Source organism: Stegodyphus dumicola, chromosome X1 (genome assembly GCF_044657685.1).
Source record: "Stegodyphus dumicola isolate Sdum_Otavi_A_Nest chromosome X1, ASM4465768v1".
Classification (NCBI taxonomy): Eukaryota; Metazoa; Arthropoda; class Arachnida; order Araneae; family Eresidae; genus Stegodyphus; species Stegodyphus dumicola.
The window spans coordinates 248,254,585-248,279,602 of record NC_140780.1 but is presented as its reverse complement, the minus strand read 5'-3'; the positions used below and the strand labels follow the sequence as shown (position 1 = coordinate 248,279,602).

General features: G+C 35.5%; 1 protein-coding gene across 7 annotated transcripts in view; it reads left to right on the top strand.

The window, feature by feature from the left end:
• Positions 1 to 25,018, top strand: part of LOC118187688 (uncharacterized) — a 420,235-nt gene that overhangs the window by 17,245 nt on the left and 377,972 nt on the right. For 5 of the 7 annotated variants that reach the window (XR_015038450.1, XR_015038451.1, XR_015038453.1 and 2 more), the window contains exon 2: positions 13,362 to 13,409. The exons of the other annotated variants lie outside the window; for them this stretch is intronic. The gene's annotated coding sequence lies outside the window, so the exon portion shown is untranslated. The remainder of the gene's footprint in view (positions 1 to 13,361; positions 13,410 to 25,018) is intronic. 7 annotated transcript variants of the gene reach the window in all.

Below are 25,018 nucleotides of genomic sequence, written 5' to 3'. Positions count from 1 at the left end.
GCTACATAAAACGACCCTTTATCCTTCTCCCCTGCTGCATAATGTTGTCTATCGAGCTCGAAAAGGGGCGATCAGATCTAATGAGTGAACATGCTTTCCAGACGACCAGTGTGAATGATTACCATTGAGTCATACCATTGATCTGCTGCATACTTAATGGGACTTCATAGCGTTTTTATTAGTTAAAATAAATTATGCTGACTGATACCCTCCCGGCCTAGAATGTGACTGCTAATGTTTGCACGAAATTGTTTAATTTTCTAATGATTATAAGTTGTGCTGTTCTAAAATTCAACTTATGAATGACTTCTACTTACTCAGAATTGTGACATACTGAAACTGCATCGTAGCAGGCTATTCTGGATACTTCCTGAAAAGAACCTCTATATCGATTTCCGAAAGAAACCACTATATCGAATAAGTATATGCAGTGCATTTCGAATTTTGTTTCATGCTGTGAGGTATAACTTACTTGACCAATTTCGTCTTTTGTCTTTCTCTCCCTTTTTCTTTTTCCACTTTTTTACCTCTCCCGTTTTTCTTTATTTACATTTGATATTTGCTGAGCTTATGCTGTTCTGCTAACTTCAGCGATATGAAGATTTCTGTCGCTGCTAAATGTATTTATTACTTTAGATGGTTTTTTCCTTGAGTGACGGTCAATAATGAATTGAAATTAAACTTGCCAGTTATTCCAGTGCACAGGAAACGTGTATGATGTGACAGGCCACCGATAATTTGCGTTGCAGTCGCTTATTAATTTCATGTTGGTAGTATAAAATATGTCGCCGTGAGAATTATTGCTGCTAATTATGTTGTACATATTTAATGAATTTTTGTACAGGGAAATCTGAGATTCAACATTCGTACCTAGATTTTATCGAGTTATAAAAGTATACATCCCCTTAAAATTACTCCTCCGTTGTTGTGCTGAACTTGTGTGTTAACATTTCTCGAGGAGACAGTTGAGGGAAGCTCACTTACATGGTAATTTAATTTCCTTAAACACATTGTGATCGTTGATTCTTGTAAAATATTTTAGCTAATGTAGTGTGATCCCTTTACAAAATCTGTCATATTTCTTTAAAAAAAAATCACTATAACGTCTTAAAGTAATATTCCATTTTAACAGATATCCGCATGCATATTAAAGCAAAAAGACGTTTAAAATTCATGTTGTAACATTTTTCTTAATGCGACAGTTGAAGGAAGGTTAAAAAAATAATTCAGTGGTATTTGTTTTAACGTATTATATGTAAAGGATTAATAATTTGACGCCTAAATTTAGAGAATAGGATTGCATTAGATGAGAAATATCTCGCAGGAAAATCTTATTTGACATCTTAACATTGACAATATGTATAAGACAGCTAAATCCTGGTAAGTTTCATCCCGGGTTCGGTATCCAGCGAAAAAGCTGTGTGAATGAGGTTTCCAAGTTTTCTTCATATTTAGTATAACTGCGAGCTAATTTTTCTTAGTAAGCCCTCCATAAAATAAATTTTCTTCTCAAAGCAGACAGCGCTCGCATGCTTTGTAATAATCAATAAACAAATCTGTTTGCAAGGTGATATGCATGTTTTCGAATTACTATATATCAAATTCTTGTAACAAGCGACCGCCATTTTTCAAACATCTAAAAATCGTAAATATTTGTGTATAATTATTCTATATGTTTTGAAGTTTGCAACTTTAAACGCTCTTTAAGTGCCATTAATGAAAGTATTAAAAGGTTCAGGTTAGAACAGCCAGGTTAGTCCATTTTTGAAGCAGACTCTCTATATTGTTTCTTCCTTTTCTAATCCGGTAATAATTTTTAATAGAAAACGTTTTGAATTTTCACTTACCATATTTGATTTGATAAAAGTTTTCCTTTTCCAATAACTATTTTTATAAAAATGGTTCACTGGACAAATGATTGAAACTTGGGGGGGGGGGAAGGAACTATAAAACTAACCAGAAAATAGTTCTTTTGGTAAATCTTATGCCGGAAAATAAATCCGAGTTAAAAATTTCGATTCTGTCCCCCCCCCCCCCACACACATACACACCTGAGCTAGGAGTTATGTATCTTCAAAGATTGGCTCTGCTGTGTAATTAACTGTCTTCATTTTCACTTTTTCGAGTCGAAAACTTGTCGAAATAACAATCTGTGTCTACAAAACTTACTTCTCCGTGGATCATCATTGCGCAGAAAAATGTGTTGTTTAAATGCGTAATTTATTTGAAAGCAAATGTATTATATCCTGTCTTGTTCTCTTTGGTATCTCTGATTATCATTTTCTCCCAGGTAAGTGTTATTTCCAGAAAAATGTATAGTAAAAAGTAAATTCTGGGGCAAAATCTTGCATTTTGAAGGTAAGTGGGGATAATTATTTATTCGTTTGTGTTTGTGTCTTCTAGTCAACACATTATGTATTTTCATGAAATTGGAGACTATTCGGCCAGTAATGAGATGCCAGCGTACAAGAAAAACCTCTCAGAAGTCTGTTTGTTGAAAAGATTGGATGCTGGCCAGTTTTTCTTAAAACTGTTCATGAAACCATATACAATCTCTAACCATAACCTAAAAGCAGTGAAGCGGTAAAATTGCTAAACATCAAATCTCGGTAAACGGGTTGGCTGCAGGGGAGTTCCCATGGTTTCTGCATGTGTAAACATGAATATGGGCCAGTTTTTCTCAGAAAGTCATCAATGGAGGCTTGCCTTCCTCGGGTAGATAGCCCTCGACTACTTTGCCATAACAAACAAAAAAAAAAAAAAAAAAAGAGAGAGAGAGAGAGAGAGAGAGAAAACCTCGAGGTATAGTTCTTCCATAATTAAACAACCAGAAGAACTTTTCACAAACAAAAAATGTGGTATCCGTGTCTTTAAGAACTTGTTTGTATCATCTACGTAGAATGTTACCTTTTCACAGCTTTAAAATTTTTGAAAATTTTTCCACTTGGTAAATCAAGTAAGACAAATAATGCAGAGCACCTTTTGCATCTGTTAATACTAATGATTTACAAAAAGCTTAATCATGAATTACTGTTTTCTTTAAAGAACTATTTGCACGTAGGTGTATAACTTCATCCGATACTGAAATTGTATCTGCAGTCTTAAATAAATGAATGCTTCCAAATCATTCCAGACAGAGTACATTTTAGGCACACAACCTGAATTTTTTTTTTTTAACTGCGGGTTAAATTTGAATTTAGTTCACTAAAATTTTACCAACAGTATATGTTTTAATACTGCATTTGAAAGTAAAACAGGTCCCTTGTAGTTGGTATTTTGTTTTCAGTAGTTTTCTACGGTTTTCTTCTGATTTACTGTCATAATTACGTAGTCTTGTATGAATCATGAAATAAGTTGGATTGATACTTAAGATACCTATTTATTTACTGTGACTAAATAGTTATCTCAAATTTTATAAATGTATTTTACCTTATTTACACTGGTTATCATAAATTAAGGAAAAATCACAAAAATCACGATTACTGAAAAAGTTACATGTAGAATTTAATGAAACTTATCCACAGTATACAACACATAGTAAGGTATCAAATAATATGAAAAGAAATTACCAGACAAATATGGTAGTATAGAAATTAGTATATGTATAAAATGAACAAATCGAAAGTGTCAGTTTGCTATAGGAAGAGTACTTTCAATATGGAATATGATCGCTTCTAGAAGCACTACAGCACATACAACGATGTGTGATGCTTTCAATTATGCGGTCTATCAGTTCCATAGGGTCTGGGGAGCGGACTAAGAGCAGCTAGACATCTCCCTAAAGCATCCCAAACGTGCTCGATAGAATTCAAGTCCGGGGATCAAGCTGGCCATTCCATGCGCATAATTGTTTCCTGTTGAAGATAATCATCTACTATGCGAATCCTGTGTGGTCTTGCGTTGTCGTCCTGTAACAGGCTATTGCTCCGGCATATGGGCGCACATAAACATCAAGGATGTCATCTCTGTAAATCTGAGCATTCACGGTTCCCCTTGGAAAGACATGGAGGTCTGTGCGTCCACCAAAAGAGATACCACCCCAAACACAGACAATGCCCCTTCCACATGCATCTCTTTCACGCATGTTTGACGGATGATAACGGGTTCTAGGTTCTCTCCATATCAAATGACACGTACTATCGCTTTCTAGACTAAACCTGGTCTCATCCGTAAAGAGAACCGCTCTCCATTGATCAGGCGTCCAGTGGACATGTTGTGACCACTGAAAACGGTCCCTCCTATGGCGTGACGTGAGCGGCACACAAATGGCTGGTCGCCTCGCATACAGACCAGCTTCGTGAAGCCTTCTACGCACAGTTGACATTGACACGAACCTTCCGGTGGCTGCAGCAAGGGGGGATCTAAGAAGAGTCGGAGTAGCGGTTCTATTCCTGCGTGCACATAATGTCAAACATCGGTCACCGGCGCTCATCGTAACAGTTGGCCGTGCTTGGCTGAACCTCTTAGATGCCGAATCTGTGGTTTGAAATTACCTCCAAAGTTTATGAACCACAGAAGGACTCACATTTAGCCATCTGGCCATTTCTGCTTGACTTTGTCCTGCCTCTAGTCTTCCAATGGCTCTCCATCGCAGTTCTGCAGGCAAATGATGCCAGGAGGTCATTGTTACGAATTGGCTATCTCAGATTTATGATGTCACTGTCACAGTGAAAAATGTGGGCTTGCTCTCAAACATGGACTTTTATGCTCCTCGCAGATGATGTATTTCGAAAGCAGCGCCACTAATTTGCATATCGCAGTTTTACTCAGCTACTCTTACTTGGCAACATATTCAAATTTTACGCGGTTTGGCTTATTTTTGAGGGAGTTGCTAAGTGTATGTATCCTGTTGCTAAGTGTTATGCTGTGCAATAAACGTAAACCTGGTTCTTTCTAAAAAACATTTTGTGCATTTTGCATATTTTCGTGTACGGTGTTGTATTGTCAGATTTTAGTCAAAAGTTTCTCTGAGCTCTGTGCCTTTGAATTTTGTAGCTGATAAAAAATATCTTGAGTGAGCTACTAGCGTTATAACCATAGCTTAAATTTTTTTTATCCTTTATAGGCAAAATTTTAATATTAAGCAAATTTACTTAAATGCCGGTAAAAACAGCACTGTTTAAAATTATTTTTATGGAAACTAAATATATTGAAAAAGCCCAAAAACTCAATTTCTTGTAACGCGTCTGTAATTACTCTCCATGCAAAAACGGGACTCAACAGTAAATAAAGGGAACTCGGCTACAATCCGTGGTATTCCAAATCACTATGATCGCTGCGTTACTGCAACCGGGCGCAATTCGTAGCCCGAGTGAGTGGGGCACAAATCATGAGTTTTTTGCGTACACTTTTCTTTCATGCAGTCTCTCACGCTCGGTATATCTGGATAGTCGAATTCCTGTTGCTATAGCGAATTCTCTTGCAATCTGGGCTTACGACTTTGTCTATATCTTTTAGTAATCGTTGCCAAATAATAGGTCGTGCGATTCTGTTTTGGCACGTTTTCCACCTTTACTTGATTATATACATACCTCCCCAGTGTCTTTATCCGTTTCCAAATTCTTGACATGACACTTTTGTCTACTTTTTAGGTCTTACAGACTTGTCAGTGTCTCTGTAGGTCCAATTCTACCAGTCGCCCTCCGTTTATCTCTCAGAATCCGTCACGCCTACTCAACGACATTTTCTAACTTCCATTCGCGAATTTTTTCCCCAGCTGTTCACAGTGCTTGAAATTAGGCGAAAAGCTTATCCAACTTTATGTACAGTCCTTGGAATCACAAATTTAAAGCACCTTTTTGCACTCGTCTTCACACATGTCGAAAGAATTGGCGTAAAATTTAGCATACTTCTGTGTAGCGAAGGTGAATTTTATTGGATTATATGATAACGACGATCTTGAGCTACCAGTCACCTTTCATTGGACTTCACTTATAAAGGTGCTTAGCGTTAATTTCATTATTGGTGTTCTTTCAGTTTTTTCCTCCAGTGCAATTTGTTCTTATCCTATATTTCATAGGCAAGTTTTTTTTTTTGGGGGGGGATAACTCTTAATCCCAACTCCTCGCGTTCCACAAAGTATATCACGAAGCTAACACAAGTAAGTTATAGCACTAACAAAATAGACAAATGTGTAATAGCACTACAAATACTATAAAGGGAGAAGGACATTGAAAAAATGAGTAAAATAAAAATTGAATTAAAAAAAGCAATAAAATAAAGAGAAGGGGGGCCTTGAAAGTTGCCTGAAGTACCTTCCTTTGCTGGACATAATAAACGCACTCAGAGTATGAATGACATCTTCATCCCCGCTACCGCAGCTGCACAAAGGACTTGAAAATAAGTCCAAATAATTTTTAATAGCTTTTAAAATTGGAAATCACTTAATCGGGGAAAAGAATAATTAATTATGAATTAATTTAAAACCAGGGGTCATTTAATGTCGGGTGGGGTGGGGTGGGGAGTTAATGCGAGTCAGAGACTATGCGTTTCATGATTGAAAATATCAAAGTCAAAAGTTCAAGTCAAAACCTGAACAAAAACTATAATATATATGCTTACTTGGGGGGGGGGGTGCGTCTAAGCATTTGTAATTGAAAGCTCTGAACATTTGCTGTAAAAATTTCAAGTTAAAATTGTAATTTTTCTCAACATACAGAAATGGTAATAATGAAACAAAGCAAAATATGCAGTGTGATTTTGGGTCTTAAATTTAAAAATTGGTATCTGCTAGCAATTTCCGATCGTTGCATTTTGTAATATAAATGTATTAACGCATTCATTATTTATTTGTAATATAAATGTATTAACGCAATATAAATGTATTATAAGAAATTAAATATTAAAATTTCAGACGCCTTTATTTAAACAATTGTAATGTGTTGATTAAACCATTAAATAACTTACGTTTAATTTAAAGTGAAAATATACAAATCGCAGAAACTTTCCAGGTGGGACTAAACTTGAGAATCAATGACAATGTATTCTCTTTATTTGATTTATTAAATTTTTCATTGACACCTACAGAAAAAATTCATATATTTGTATGTAAATAAGCGTAAACTTCTTGCTTCTATTTATATCATGGCATTCGATTTTGATAGACCTTGAGAAAAATTACTAGAAACTTTGTTCATCTCTAATTGCTTATCTGGGTCTTTTTCAGATTTATTAATTTTTAACTGCAGGAGAAAAATTTTTCACATATTCCATGCAAAGCGGTTATTCTTATTACAAAAATTCGTAACTTGACAAGTACAAAAAAATATATCTTTAAATCCTTGAATAAGATTTATGTAACAGTGTAAATTAGCTTCATTTGGTGATTTTCTGGGGCTTTGCATTCATTCGTTTTAAATGGTAATGAAAGTAATGTTTTTAACTGTTTGGACACCAAATCATTCAAATTATAAACCTTCCTTCCATTTCTTTTCAGAATAATTAATGCCATAACAATGCTAATTTACGAGAAATGTGTTCTCGGGCCGCAAGTTTGAGATCACAGCACTTAACTATGTCAAAACATTGAAATGTCAGCCTCTGGATTTTAAAACACGTTATAGACCATCTTTAAAAAGAGTCCACTTTTGGAATACTATTAAAAACTTTTATGGGAAATAATGAACTTTATAAAGGGAACTGGATAGGAATGGTGCGAGATTCTTATTTAAGAAGTTATAATAGCTGTAATGTATTAAATAGGTCGGATATTTTTAACTTTCTGAAAATACGACATGCATTTGTTTACATCACTGGTGACAGCAGGGCCAGACACCCGGACGGCTTACAGTGACTACTCGGGTGCTGTCCGGACCCTGCAACTATCTATAGCTGAAACTTACAGTTCGCTTATATACATAAACACTAAAAATGCGACACACTAATATACTACAAAATGCGACACGCTAATACTACAATATACTACAAAATGTGACACGCTAATACTACAATATACTAGAAAATGCGACATACTAATATACTGTAGACTAATATATGTTGACACTAATACGTGGGTACGATATGCACATAAAAACACATTAATAAAATTATTCTATTATTTTACAGTAACTTGCACATGGATACGATACACTGATATATGTAGACACTTACACTAAGTACGTAGACAGTTACACTATATTACGATATATATAAAATTAAGTATTGGTACCCATAGATACTGCGTAAATTTGATTACGCGGTATCTATGTGTACCAATACTTAATTTTATATATACATTACATACAAAGCTAACAGTTTATCTGTTTACATCTTTATTATATGCGGCTTAAGTGTCTGTTTGTCGCCAATAGTTTATTGGCTGCTTGCGTAACTGGACTAGAAAATGGAGGGAAGTTGCTACTGCATTCAAATAGTCCATATACACTGATACTATACATGCAGTTATCATTATTTTAATTAAATTATCATGGTATTTAAGAACATTTAAATATTTTTAATTCATACAATTGTTGCTTATTATGCATTTAACTATATTTACATATGAATTACCTAGAAACTTGCAAACGTTGAGAAATTAAAGGAGACGAAACCAACTAACCAGTTGTGCGTAGTACATCTCATCAGGTAGGTTTAGCCAAAAATATTCGCGTAAAGAGCGTTGCCCGATTTTATTCCGACGTTGTATTTTAAACTAAATTTTCAGCTGAACGCAAATTGAGCGTGTCGGAGGAAACTTGAACATTTGTTTGCATTAGCAATCATCTGTTTAGAATCATCAATTTATAATATCTAGAACAGCGGTCATTTCGTATGACCGCCGGGCTTTCTAGTTATAGATAAACTGTTAGCTTTGGTTACGCTAATTGGTGTTTTGGATGCCTTCCAAGAGTAACGGCAAAACAATAGGCTTTCTTTATTTGCCAGTAGTATTATGCAACTAAACCAACTATTGATTTGTTTTCAGTTTTCTTATTCGTTCGTTATTCAGTAGATGATTGTGTACATATCTTTTGGCTTACGGTAAAATTTAATTTACCGCAAGTCAATAAGCATGTCATAATACATTAATTTCCTTTAATTCAGTAACATAAAATCATATGTCCTTAGGAAATATGAAGGTAACAATAAAAAGTTAATCAGATCTCGTTTAGCAAATACATAGCTTATACACACTGATAAAAGACCACTTATAAACTGTATCTAACTCTACCACCCTAGACGTCAAACAGCTTAGCCAGAGCTTAGCAGAGCACAACACTGTTTTAGTCTGTATTTTTCCTTTGGTAAGTATTTGTAATTTTTCTTTTTTGAGGTGAATATTTTCTTGGCCTTAAAATGTAATAGTTTTTATTTATTTAATTAAATATGTTTTTGGCTCAAATACAGAGGATTTTAATATAGATATTTTTAGGGAGGATAATTTAGATTTTCTGGTGTTATAGATGTGCTGTCGTGCCAGTTAATCCGGAGAACGTATCATAAATATGAACAGATATCTCGATTTATTTATGTTCAGAATATTCATAAAATTTTCAAAGCATTATTATCCCACAGCTAGAAGAAAACAAGTTATGATGATTCTTCATATTTAAGAAAAGCTGCTTCATGTCGAAACACTGGAAGCTGAATAAGTTAAATAATTCGCTTTCCCGTACACTCAACCGCCCCACCCCTTTGTAATCCTTGTTCTGTAAAGTTTCATTTTTTTTTTTTTTTTTCTTGTTTTGTGGCATTTTATCCTCCGCTACGGATGCGGATTTTATTTTCTTCGCATATTTTGAAAATTGTCTCCCTTCTATTTAGTTTTATTAGAAGTACAATTTTCTCAACATGTATTATTCTAGTGAATATCTATTTTTCTGTATAGTTACTTGTTAAGATATATTTGATGTTATTTTTCTATTGGAGCATATGAAATATTCGATATATATTATGATTTATGGCATGAATGTCACTCCTTTCTTGCATAAGGCCGCAAGGTTATGTATTAAAAATGACACTATTGAAGTTTTCCGATTAATTGAGCTATTAGTTTGAAATTATAACCGTGTTTTAATAACACAGTTATTCGAAAGCTGATGGTTAGAATATTGCACCCATCTGCTCTATAATTGCCGTCCACAAGACCTTCGTGCTCCCATAGCCTCGTTTCTGTACTGTATGAATCTTTTTTTCTCGTAGTTCTTTCTCCAGATGTCCATGTTTCACCGAGATAGTTTGTTCCGAACATCAGATGAATAATTAAGAAGAGGTGTTATCTCTTTGCCTATTGATAACTGTACATCCCAATACAATTAGCTTTAGTGTGGGAGTAAAAGAAAAAAATAAAATTAATCCAAAACTTGGTTTACCGAGAATCCTTTTCTGAAATAAAATGCGAATTTTGTGATAAGTTATGAAAAAAAAAGGGGGTAAAGGGTATCGTTTTGTGCATGAGGTATTTTTTTGGGGGGTAATATTTTTTCAGTGTGTGATGAGCTCTTCAGCTACCCAGCAGTTAAGACCGCTGGAACTTTGATATTAGGGCCAGAGTTTCAAATTCTAGTGAACGGGCTGGCTGCATGGATGTTTTCCTTTATAGGTAAGGTAAATACGACCCGTTTTTCCCTTAAGACGTCAGAGAAGGCATCGCTCATCTTGGGCAAGTAGCCTTTGAGAGCTTTGCCATTTTGCAAAGAACCTAACGATTATGTGTACACCGTGCACAAAAAAAGGGGCGGGGGTTCTGTTACCTCCCGTCCTGCTGAGCCGATTGACGAAATTTAACTTGAGTTTTTCATGTCTCTAAAGCGCGACTTGGAATATGTATTAGATTTATATATAGCGTTGATGTAGCTTAGTTATTCTGACACAAAATCAGACTGGCACACCTATTTTTTTCCAAGTTAACTTTCGTCAACCGGACCGCGAGCTATAGAAGTTTTTTTTTTTTTTTTTTTTTTTTTTTGCGAGTGTGCGCCGAGTGTACATACAAGACGACTGCTCTTTGAAGATCCTTTACAAACGCATTTCTCCTAATACAAATTTCTAATGTATCTCTCCTAATGCAGTTTTTACCGGTACCTACCGGTAAAATATTTCAGTACAAGTCTTTTTTTCGGGGGTGAGGGTCAGTGTTCTATACAGAAAGGGTTTTTTCGCTTAGAAGACTTAAAAAGTCCTCCGCGAAGGCATCCCTCTCTTTAGGCTGATAGCTCTTGCGCGCTTTGCCTTAATCAAATAAATCTAAATAAAATCTTGGAAGAGTCTTTTTATTGCAATACTATTAAATACCATCTGAGGTGAAGAAGAGTTGCGGAATTGATTTATTAATAGTCTAGGTTATTTGAAATGGCAAAGCACATGAGGGTTATTTGCGTAAAGGGGAGGGACGCGTTCGTATAGGATTTTCTAAGGAAAACTGGCTAATACTCAGGTTACGTTTAGGGAAAAATCAACCATGCAGTCAACCATGCATTCAGCAGCTGGATAGGTGCATTCGAATCCAATTCGAATTATCAGCAGCTGTCTTAACCACTCAGCCAGAGGCGGGGCCTTAATTTATTATAGCTGAAGGGCCTGTGTGTTTGGGATACCAGATCCCTAAGACTTCTGTAACTTCATGGTATTGAATACCTCATATAAAATTTCTGCTGAATTGAATATTACGCGTATGTCTACTTAAAAGAGAGATAAACGAAGAATTGTTCATTCCCTCCTTAAATAAACGTGCTTGTTTTAAAACAGATGTATTATAACTCCATTTTTTTAATTCTGTAGGAAGTTCTCCGAGTTCTTTCTTTTCCATACCTAAACCCGCTCCTAGAAGCTTTCAGGCATTGAAATCAAGGAGATTTTAGAATATTATTTCATTATCTATTGACTTAGTGTTCCATATGTGTAGTTAGTAGTTAACTGATGATATGAAATCCGATGAATTAATAATCTTGCATTCTTAAAAAAAATTTTTTTCAAACCATTTTTGCCTCTTATACTCAACCCATGCTCCTTTCACTGCGTTTAAGTAATTATAACTATTTCCGTGAGGAACTGCCATTACACCAATGGAATTTTCATGTACTTTCATTTTCAAAGTTTTCCAGCATTTTCTTCTTGTATATTAAATTTTAGATTTTAATTGACGCTAAATATCGAGGACGTAATTTCAAACTGACCAAATAATTTTGGGACTCACCTTTAATTACGTATATTATGTTATAAGTTATTTCTCCCGCCTTCTAAACATGCCTTCGTGGTGTAATGGTCAACACGCTCGACGCGTGTTCGAGAGGTCTGTGCTTCGAGTTCCGGCGATCATATTTCATTTCTCCAGCTTCAAAAATCCCTAATATCTCTACAATGTATTGAATTTTTTTGGTAGTTTATATGAAAACAAATAAACGTTTGAAATTTACGAGACTATCATCAAACGATTTTAATCCCAATCTTCTTTAAATATTTATCTAGATTTTGCGTAAATTCTTATTATTACGAATTACGTTTAACTGCGTAATTATTTTACAGACGTTCAACATTGTAATAACACCTCCCTAATTTCATGTTCTAGTTTTAAAAAGTAGAATTTTCCTTTAAATGAGCATGAAGAGTATCTAAATTACTGAAATATGCCTTTAAAGTGATGTTCTGAACGAAATTTCTTTTACCATTTCATTAAACAGTAGCTGTATTAAGAATTTTACGACTACTTTCTACTTTTATGGAAGGCATTCCTGTTGGTGATTGTTTTCTGAGCAATTTCGTATGACAGATTGGATGAAATGCCTAAGTCTGGTTCTAAACGAGAACCAAATTTCAGATCGAGATATTTAATGGGCTCATTATTTTGGAGGAATCCAGGTCTAGCGAACTGAATGCCTATTAGAACATGGAGAGATAGAGAAAGGCTCTCCAAAGGGATGCTGGTCACGGATGCCGTCTGGTCGTGCCGAAGTGGATGTCTGGTCTTCCACTGCCTTAATAAACTATGTGTGCTCTTCGCAATGCATCATCTGGTGAAGCGTAACTGGCGTAATAGATCACCATGCTCTTTATTATGTGAGTTTATATCATTAATTTTTTATGGAACTAATGCAATTGTCATTGAAGAAGACTATCTCGTTTAAAGGGAAAATAAGCATCAATGCTATTGAGCATTAATAATGTTTTCTACTTGAATGTTGTAACTTTTTTGTATCGTTGATGGTAATCCATGTGTGGGGATTTGTTAAGAGGTATGGTGCTGTAAATATGTTATTGCCTTTTTTTTTCTTTTGTTTGCAAACTTGCTGCCATATAAATTTATTTTAAGAACTATTTACATTCATTAAAAATTTTTGTAACCAAAATAAGTATTTTAAAAGTTTATTGTAATAAGGTTAGTTATCTTTCTTAAATTCAAAAAAGTTTCTTTTCTTTCCTTCTAGTTGGTCAAAATCCTACAGGACATTAAGATCGCCGTTCATTTTTACCAGGTAAGTGTTTGTTATATGAATAAAATGGCCTCTGAAAAGGTGTTTATTTTCCTGCATGAGCATGTTTATATAGTTTTAAAAGTAACTGTTAGATGTCAACCTTTAACTGGTATATAATGGGCTTTAGAGATCCGAACCTCGGGTGTTTCTCTGATGGCAAGTTTTCCTTATTGAAATGGTAGCGTTATGTGTTGCTTCATATAATACCTTCATTATTTTCAGTGGACGTAATGAACACATTTTATCGTAGACTAAAACTGCGAATCGTTGTTATGCTCTGATCACATACACTGCCTTCTAAAAGTTCAGGACCGAACAGTTTTTCTACTGTAAAGGAAAGCGGTAAGAGTAATGCAAATTAAGAAACTCATTTATATAAAGTTTCAGGATACCAATAATTTTTTACCAATTTTTGGCATTCGTAGCAGTGGAGCCCCGAAATTGATCATGTGCATAAACGTGTTAATTTCTGAACGCAGCAGATATTAGAACTTTATGTCCAAAATATTGCACGCGATGCTGGCCTGATTCACTTAAGTGACGAGCAGCTGAATAGGTGGAAATGTTGTCACGGCTAAAAAGGCAGCATTGGACAGATGAAAATCATTGTGGTGGCTGTCGAGTCAGTTCTTTAGACAATCTCCTGAAACAAGAACTGTTTCTTGTTGGTCCTGATGATCGCTTTCAGTCTTGTTTATTGGCCGGAACTTCAATTGAGTCTCAGACTGGTACGTATCCCCCTTTTCTATTGTGCCTGTAGGAAGACGAATATCTACTTCAGAGATTTGAGAAGCTATTCATGTACAAAGCTAATTTGTCTGAAGGCTTTTATATGTTATTGATAAAGTTTCTGCGAATATAGTGATTGTTTTATATGTTATTTATGAAGCTAAATTGCCTGAAGGCTTTTATATTCCATTGACTTATTTACATAGGCTATCTCGATTGCATTGGGTAAGACATGTCTCGTGGAGCAGACTACAGGGACTTCATAATGTTAATGTATGAATCCCAGGTATGGTATAAACTGTGACTTAAGTAAATGATCTATGAAGTAGAAGTAACATAAGGCAACTAGTTAATCATTCTAAAAGGTTGCTTACAGGAGGATGTAGGGTTCTGGGCGTTTCTGGTGTTCGTGGGTGAATCGATGAATATTCTTGGGTAATGAGGCAAAGTCTTTGAACAGGATTTGAGGTCGCTTGCTGCACCATACATGATGTACGGCGGAGAAGGCCTTGACACATACATCTGTGTGGTCAACATCATGGAATTCAGCGTGTGCAATGACCAGCTCAGTTATCGGATTTTTAATCCGATTGAGCGTTTACGAGACGACATCCTCCTCCAATATCGCTGGCCACGAAGGCATCCCTTCCCTTAGGTATCGCCTGTGTGCTTTGCTATATTCACTAATCTAAACTAAATCACTGAATGAATTTTAAAAGGAATTAGACATGCATGAACTTTACTTTCACATGGAATTGCCTAATAATTTGTTGAAAACACGGAAGGGTAGTACCAGTCTTGCAAGGTAGGTGTATTTTTCAGTTTTTACAAACAGCTCTTTTTTTTGTCATAAGTCATGTAATTTTTGCAAAATAACGCCTTGTATTTTTGGAGTGCCGAAGCACTGCAGAAATATAGCAGTTAGCAGTTGCAAAAATATAGCTGCGGCAGATTAACTGTTGAATAAACAGCAGTTGAATATTTCAAGGTAACCAAAACATTCTTGCCGTTCGTGATCGTCAGAAAGAGACACAGCGCGTAGTACCCGGCATTTGGTTTCCATCAACATCCAGCATCCTTAGCGAACGTCCTGCATCTGTGCAATGTTCTAGCGAGGAAACTCATTAGAGAAACTGGGTCTCAGACTCTTAGAAATGCGTGAGTGCGTGCTGCATGGCAGGCTGATTGTCGAAAGATTTCCTATGGAGGTAGGTGGTTGTCCGTGGAACGGAACAATTGTACTTTGTGGGTGGTAGGTCCTGCGAATACAGTGTATGGCACTGGATCTGCCAGCTAAAAATAAGTCGTTGAACAATAGCCCTGATCGTCTTTATCACGTTTGGTCTTGCATTGTTGAAGGTACAGCACTCCCTTGCGAGTTAACCTAACCTGCTTCATGCTGCAGTGCATGTTGCATTCGTTGCTGCAACAGCTGTGAGTACAGGCCCTCGGTAATGATGGTATTTGTAATGCATCACTTGGCGACCAGTCCAGACTCAAACTATGATCTTGCATGTTCTAAGGTGTGAGGCACAGGATCACGTACTGAGAACTAGTATCTTGTACTCTTGGGTTTGCCACTGTTGAGTGCTTGACTAAATATGGGTATATTGTAGTGCCGAGACAGCAACGACAAACAGGCTGTCACTCGTTGTTTATTATTGGCTGCTGATAGTATTTGGTGTGACCACTTGCTCATCCTGTATAACTTCATTATTTTAGTACAGGTTAAATATGTTAATTTTTTTTTGTATTGTATTGTATTGTAATATTGTATAGTATTGTATAGTATCTTATATTCGTTAACTTTTATGCAGGCTAAATATGTTATTTTTATTCCTCATAATCGTATAATTAGCCTTATTGCATGTTTTTCCCACAATACCACGTGATCAAGTGTATTGTACCGCTATTGCATTCTGTTACATTGTATTCTTTTATTTTTATTTCTTTTGGTATATCCTCTGTGTATTGCTGTAATCATTTACATTCATTATTTCACTATGTTCTCTATTTTTATGTTATATTGTCATTAAGTCTAATTCTACTGTCTATATTTTATTCATTGTATATTATTGGGCTGCCCAACATCAGACTGTACTTTAGCTTATGTATATTCTATATTTGTGTGTATTACACCTTTGTAAAATTTTTGCTTATTGTCCAAACTCGCCCTTTTTGGCCCTGCATGCTTTTGTTATTTTATTTAATAAATGTGGGGCCTGGGCGGTTGTTGGGACTGTCTTTCGTGGGCATTTGGTCTGTTGGACTGCCCCCGGGTTGAATTTGGCTCTGGGTTTGGACGCCCGGCGCGTGGCGTCTTGTGATTCCTCTTTAGGCTCTAGATATAGGTGGACATGGTGCTATACCGATTAACCTTTTGGTAAAGGGACAGTGTCCACGTCCTCTGTTGCTTATCGCTTATAACTTCATTATTCTGCGCATGTGAAGTTTGTTTCCTGAAAAACCTGGGAGCATTCCGCTAGTTCACAACATATTTAACTCCTCCTGCATGGTCCTCCTATCCTCCTGTATGGTTCCATTAGGTCTTCGTTATCTATCATCTGTGGTCACCCACTGCGGGGTTCATCAGAAAGGCTGTGATCTCCCGACCTAAACTTCTAGAACTATTGTTCGGCGGTGTGTTCGTTCAAGGCATCCTCCTCAAATGCTTGACATATTCGATAATTTGATGCGGCTGCTGACAGCCCACTTTAGTGCAGGCCAGTGGTTACAATTTACAGTGTGACTTGCACTAACACAGGCTTTTCCGGTCCGTGAGTAGCTTCATTTCTTCTCTGTGAGAGCTTCTTTAAATGGGAATTAAAAAAAAAAAAAAAAAAAAAAAAGACACAAACATTTACGTCTACCTTGTAAAAATTAACTTTTCTCTTATCAACACAACTGCTAATTTTTTTTTACTAGCTATAAATCAAAACCTATTTGTTCCTTAGCATTTGGATGGTAGAATATTTAAAATTTTATTTCAATGGTAGTATATTGCAATTTTATTTCGTAAATCTGTTGGATCCAATCCTAACCATTATATGCAAATTTTTTGCTGTTCCAGTTAAAGGTTTCCAATTCCTTAATAATTTTTAACCGATAAATTAGCCTGGATGAGAAAGATACATTCACTGTGGTAAGTAAATTTATCTGCTCATGGATGTTTGCATATGAAGTAAAGATGAGTTCTTAGTAGGTGTTCATAATACATAAAATACTGTCGTAAATCTTACTGTGATCTATTTTGCTGCTATAAATCGCATCGAACACATCGGCAAATTAAAAAAAAAAAAAGGAATTAAAGAAGTGAGAGGCATAAAGATGTCGATGGTTATAATAGATATATTTACCCTGTATAAAACTTGTAAAAACTGTGTAGAAGGTATGAACTAATTGGACGTTATTTATCGGACCTGCTTGAAATTTAGCCTTTTGACTGTTAGCGAGTCGAATGCGCACTGTTAAAGAATATCCCTACCCATGTGTTTGTCAGTGTAAAAATATTAAAATTTTAACCTGTGTAGAGTATCACAGAAGAAGTGAATTCTGTAACGCACTGAACTTTGTAAGTTGATTTACGGATTAATAAACGCTTTTCTTTTTATCTGTTGTATTTTAGTGTAAATTGAAGCGTTTTCTTTCAGCGTCTAAGTACAATGCATTCCCCCTCCAGGTATTTTATTTTCTGTAAATCCTGAAGATCGTAGGCCCACCAGCGGCCGAGCGGTAAAGTCGCTGAACACTGGTAGTTCGGTCCGAGGTTCGAATTCCGCGAACGGGCTGGCTGCATGGGTGTTTTCGTGGTTTTCCCCATGTGTAACGTGTATACGAGCAAGCTTCCCTTAGAAAGTCCTCCACGAAGGCATCCCTCCCTTTAGGCAGATAGCCCTCGTGTGCTTTGCCATAATTGAATAACCTGAAGATCGTAACAATTCATTTGGGAAGTTAAAAAAAAGGGAAATATGGAAAGGGCAAGTCAAACAACTGTGTATAGTAGAAATTCACTGAAAGTTTTCATGAAATTTCAATCATTCTTATACTATTATATTGTTAATGTTACGTAGAATTGTTATGATTGAACTAGTACTGTAAATCCTAATAAAAATTAAAACTGAAAAAGTAATCGTACATTGATTGTACTGATTATGAAAGTTTTAGTTTACTTTCAAGGTACAAACAAATTTGATTTTTCTTTTTAAATATAATTGAAATGCTGCTTGATAAACCGTACTTTTCATGGTTGATATTAAATAACATCTTTCTCAGAATTGTTTTAATCGTAAGATCATTTGGCAAGTGAAAAATTCTGACATTTTTTAGGAGACTTATTTGTTTTGGCTTTCTAATTTTAGTTTCTAATGTATTTTACATTTAGAAATTTATTAGCTTAGACGAATAATTTGTAACTTCGAACAGCAGTTTATAACCTTAAAATTGATATCTGATATAAAATTTACTCTTCCTGTACATCATGTATGTAGGTCGCACGTTTACAAGTATAAACCCTGATTCATCACAGTCGGGTAGATTTAAGATAAGAGTAGACAGTGTCAAGGCGCAGACAGCATATTGCAGTGTGTAAGGAATATTTATGGCTTTTGAAGTGACTGTAAACAATGAGATGTGGCGTATCGCAGTGTACAGAATGTTTGATAAGAATAACGACGCCCACGACTTTACAATAGTTCCAAAGGAGTCTGTGTAGCAGATTGCCCTCTTAAGTCAGAATTTGTGGAATTGGGACTTAAAGCATTTATCAAAACAATGAACTTCGAAAGCGAAGTAATGCGGTTTCTTTCCATCGAATAGAATGAATTGGGGGGGGGGGAGGGGAAGATTTAACATGAGTATCACACAAAAACGAAATGAGCTGTTACATTTACGACCTCAATGTTCTCAATTTCTAATTAAATAATTCAGTAACTATATATAAATTTCTGAAAATAATAAGGTAGGTTTTTGAAATCGTCTAACACTAATGTTGGATGTATTCCATTTAACTTGTCTGAATTGAAGGCTTTTAACTTTGTTGTTCATATTTAAGAGTAGTGGATAAAGTAAAATTATCGCTCGTAAATTTCTCCTAATATAGGGTAAACCTTGTGGTTCGTACTCGAGAAACGCAAATGTTACTTCGTATAAGCATATTATTCCTGTGTAATTTTGACTTAAAACTAGCATACTGTGACATATTTCAGTAGTCTGACTTAAATTACATTGTTTTTAATTTACAGGTAATTTTAATGTATATTTTTCCGCATAGATTAAGAAGAATAATTATATGAATTTTCACGATATCATCGATTACTTTTTGACAGATAAGCATTCCTTGAAAAGAGAATATCTGAAAATGTTTTTATTTTAAAACTCATTCCGCAATCTGCGCTAAAAAGTCTTGCTTATGCTCTTTTTATGTAATAATTCTAAAGTAATTTCGTAAAAATCTGATAATTAATGATGCAGTAATTTCACTTACATGAACTGAGCAAAGGTATTTGAAAGATCATGTGTCTGAACTTAATCGACGTAATGTAAGAGCGTGTTTTGACACAGTTTGGCAAATTTTCCAACATGGTATTGAGTCCTGCCCTGTTTAAAATCGATTTTCAGCTTTACAAATGTGTATCTTAATCGGCATTCGGCACTTGAACCCAGAACGTAAAGGACTTATATGACGTGTATTGAATAACGATTGTGAGTTAAAGGATTCGCTGACGTCAGCTTCATTGCTGAACTGTCCAAATGGTGCGAAATATTAATCACTATTTTGAAGTTCCTTTCTTGGATGGGATTGGATCATGACAATATTCACTAAGGCTGTCTATAGCAGGGGTCCTCAATCAGGGCGGAATTTGATGGTTCCAGGGATAAGAATGAGGTCAGTCTTTTATCTACCTGTTAAGTATTTAGTTTATGAGTATAAAAAATTACATGTGTATAAGTTTTGGTATTTACCAACCTTTCCTGTACATTTTATTTAATTTATGAAACATAAAAAATTATTCTGAATTTGAGTAAATGTATTTATATTTTTCGAATTTTGGAAAAGAAGGCGAGATGATGGTCTAGCAATGGTGAAAGTGGTGCATGGGACAAGAAATGTTTAGAACCTCTCAGTCTTTAGGAAGGAAGGCCTTTGTGGACGTATTCAGAGAAACATTATCGTATTTACCTTACGAGGAAAACCGCATAAACCTCATGCAGCCACTCCGCTCAGCAACATAAATAAGACTAGCAACATAAATTAGCTGTACACAATTTTTTTTAACTGAAACTACTAATTTTTTTTTTAACTGCTGGAAGTTATACATTTATCAATAGTTGATGTCTTATATCCGACTATACGTTTTCGTATTTTTAATAGCTAACTTTCCGGGGTTTCAAGAATAACAGATGCCCACCAGCAGCCGAGCAGTAAGTTGCTGGTGGGCATCAGTTATTCACTTGTAAATGTTGCTGAACACTGATAGTTCGGTCCGGGGTTCGAATCTTGGTTAACGGGCTGGTTCCTTGGGCGTTTTCGTGTTTTTTCTCGTGTGTAATGTGTATACGAGCCAGTTTCAATTAGAAAGTCCTCCACGAAGGTGACCCTCCCCTTAGGCAGATAGCCCTCGAGTGGCTTTGCCATAATCAAATGGACCAAACCAAGAATGGCTGACATTTTTTAGGATTTTAAAGGCCTAGAGTTTGCTTTTTTTTTTTTTTTTTTTTTTTTTTTAACAACTCAATTTAGCGAGCATATGCATAGCGCACTTTGAAGGATACTTCACTTTGAAGAAAAAAGAGATTGTTTAGAGGCCGGGCATTTCAGTTGCCTAAATCTTTTGTAAGTACTTCAAATTTTACTGTACTACTTTATTTATTTTTTTTTTAAGTTTAAGTTTTACGTACTAAAAATAATTTTAGTGCTGTATTTTCTCTAACCCCTTGTTATTCGTGTCTTTTATTTTTCAATCGATTTAAATTTTTCGCTTTTCTGTCTTTCACAGACAGAAGCTTCTAAGTTCTCCTAAATCAACTTTGCCTTTGATAGGGATAGAAATCAAAATACCATTGAGGTCAACAAATGCAGTTAACAGTTCTTAGCTAGTTGAATTCGTAGTTACGGTTTTGCCCACCGTTGGAAGAGCGGTGAAGTCGCTGAACTCTGGTAATTCTACTCAAGGACACCGGCCACCGAACTGGCAGCATGAAGTTTTCGTCGTTTTACCCTTGTATTACGTGGATACGATCCGATTTCCCTTAAAACTTCAAAGAAGGCATCTTTTCCCATAGGCAAATAGCATTCAAGTTTCATTGCCTTAATCAGTTAACCTAACCTAACTATTTTAGTTGCCTTCCTTTTCAACGCCGTATGATTATTTTATGTTTGAAAGAGTGTTTGACATTGAACATTAAGTAATATGTGTTCAATGTTGAATTTAGGCTTTCACAGTTAACGGTTTCACTAGCAGTTAGTGAGTGAGGCTAAACTACTGATTACGGCAAAGTGCGCAAGGGCTGTAGCTAACCGCGTCGGCCGCGATCATGAGCACACACACGCATGCGCCGTTCGCAACGATTTATTAACGAAATGCGGTGAATGGAACGTGAATCATGTAGTAAGGATTTTTCCGCTCTTATTTTTTCCCTGTTTATTTTCATTGCATTTAAACAGATTTAATAAGGCAGATAATTGCTGTTAAATTATCTAAGATAATGTGTTGGTCATCATTTGTAATTAACTGTTGATCAACATGTGTAATCATGATCACAGTAATCAAACGGCAACCAACCCTTTTGATTACATTAAATTTTTTGCATTTATGTATTGTTAAAAATGAGTTTTCAAAGCTTAATTTTATGGTAAAGTGTAATAAATAACTTTTGTATAATAATTGTTATAATTGTGTAATTATATTTGATTGCATAATTTTCATTTTAAGGAATTCTAATATAATTATCATAATTGATTGCAATAATTTTACGATAATAATAATAAAGTATACTGTTATTGTAATAATTTTATATTCGAACTAAAATATATGCACGTTGATGTACACTGAAATTACTGTACACTGAATATTTCTTTTTTATTTTGGGGGCTAAAATCTATATGCATTATTATACATGAAAGATCACAATATTGGCAATGCCACGTTAAATAAACTACGATCTGGTGAGACTCCGCTCAAATGAGACATGCCTGTTGACTTTTTTAAAATACAGAAAGGATATTTCAGCCAAAAAATATAGTTCTATTATTTTTATAGATCTTTTTTTTTAAAGTTAGCAATGAAATATTCCTTGTTTGCGTAAAATTCATGTTATGAAAAAATCAAACAAAAAAATTTGGTTTCTGCGAATATGAAATAAGAGCACGAAAGATCACTCACTGCATGACACCAGGGCTCTCCCTCCTTCGATAGTAAATTTCCTCTTTCCGGAGAAGAGCGAAACCCTCTTTTCAGCCTGCGGCACGTAATTAACACTCCCTCTGGCCGATCTTTTAAGTGTTTTGTCAGAATGGTAGCCAAGGTTGCGTTTGACGCGGTCTTGAGAAAAAGGGATATCTTCAGCTCAGAGTCACTGAAACGGGCACCCAGGTGTAGACACTATCGATACAAAAGAAACTGTGTAGCACCAGGATGCCTGGGTTAACAAGAACCCTACCTCTTGTAGAACGATAAGCAGTTGCGAATATTGTCAAGAGATAATTTATACATAATCACAACATGCATGTAGTACATAAGTACATGTAATAATTCTTTTTTTTAATTTGAAAATAATTCCTGTATTAAGGGAGATTAAACATTGATCCTAAAAAAAACTAGAGTGTACCGAATATCAGATATTCATAGATAAGAAAAAGCAATCTGGGAAAAACTGAGAAGGGGAAAGAACTCATGATGAACCTGTAAAGACACTTAGCACCTAAACACAGCAAAACAGATATAGCAAGTGTGGAACTGACGGTGCTTTGAGAAAAATATATAGGTACAGCATACAATAATAGTGCATATATTCACAGACAGAGAAAAATTTAATCAATATAATTACTGAGAATGACCATTGGCCTGTAGACGCTATCCCAGAGGAACCACGTATAAGAGATTTTCGAACCAATATGAATTCCGAAAGTAAGGTATGTGGTTATTTGTTGAGTAAATACCTGGAATAATAGTCAGCTATAGGCAATTTTATGGCATTGCCTAGGTAAATGAAGGGGAAGGTTTCATTTCCGATAGAACATATGTAATGAGCCGATAGACTTGAAGCATAGCCTAACCACTGCCAGCCGCAAGGCTAGGAGACTGCGAGTAGATCACAAAATAGCTACGTATGGGTAGTAAACACTAAAATAGTAATGAGCTGCAGTACGAGTATTTATAATAGAGTACATAAAGACCCATAACAAATATCAGCAGTCTTAAAGGTATAACCATATGTGAAAAAGAATCTAGTCTACTTTTGGGTTTGGGCGTTCCGCCCTTCGACCTCATCGAGGATCTCATATAATATAAACGTTTTATCTAATATATTGGAGCATTTTTTTTATATCATAAATTCTGCTTTTAAATATTCTAATAACTTGAATAAGGTTGTGGGCAAAAGCTTTGCCAAATTCAGTTAGGGTTAATATGAGCTTAGGTAATTCACTAGCACTGGTAATTCTTCCATAATTTTGAGGGGTGCTATTAGTGTGGGCTTCCTGTGTATTAGACTCAACAAAGTCATTACGTGTTTCTTGATGAACAGTCTCCTGCTTAAGTTCCTATGCTTAATAATGCCTGGCTTAATTTGGGAAGAAATTATGCTTTTTTAACTGATGGGAACTTGGGATAACTCCGATAAGACGCGACATGCGGGCCGAGGCAGTTCGCACATTTGGGATTCTCCAGGCACCCCTGGTGATCACAATTACTAGTTATGTGGAACCCAGCGTACTAGGGATATATTCGTACAGGGCTTTCTAAGGGAAACTGGCCCATGTTTTACATTTGCATGGTGAACATTTCCATGCCAGCGAAGCCGTTTTGCCGGGTATTTAACTCTAGTATTCAACGTGTTAGTCTATGCTTACCCATTCATGCGTTAAGCGAGTAAATCTGTAAAGTACTAGTTTTTTCTGGAGGCGTTGCATGTAACAATATGGTTTGCATACATGCATGTTTTCAGGTGTCTGACGTAAATACGAGACAGTTTCACCTTATAAAGTACTTTTCAGAATACATCTCTACCTAGTTAGGTAGTGTTGAAGTGTTTTTCGATAACTAACCTGCAACCCTGGAAATTAAACTTCAATTCAAAACTCGTTCCTCGGCGCCCACCAGCGGCCAAGCAGTAAAATCCCTGAACACTGGCGCTTCCGACCTGTGTTCGATTCTAGGCGAAAAAAAGGTTAGAAAGTCCTCCACAAAGGCAACCTTACCCTTGAGCAGATAGCCCTCGAGAACTTTGCCAAAATTAAACCAAACCGTTCTTGGGATGAATTATTTAGGATTATTTCATTTGTTTGTCACAAGAAAGGCCAGAGGTTAAAATTTTTTATTATAAGTAGGATTCTCAGCTTCAATCAGTCAACTTCACTTGTGAAAGAATTTAATTTTCATTTGCTTTTATATATAAAGAAAAAATAATATGAACATATATAAATTTTTTATAGGCTTCAAAATTTAGCTGCTTTTAGTGGAATGAAAAATCTTTCCATTATTTTAAATGCGCTAAATTATGTAGTAGGTCTGTTGCATCCTGACCATGGTTTTAAGTGTGTAACTTCCATGTTTTTCTGTGTAAAAACTTAATTTAGAAAGAGCAAAGTTTTATACTTCATAAACTTCCGAAATATTTGTAAGTAATTGGTTCGCATAAATGTTTTCCTTTAGAATAAATGC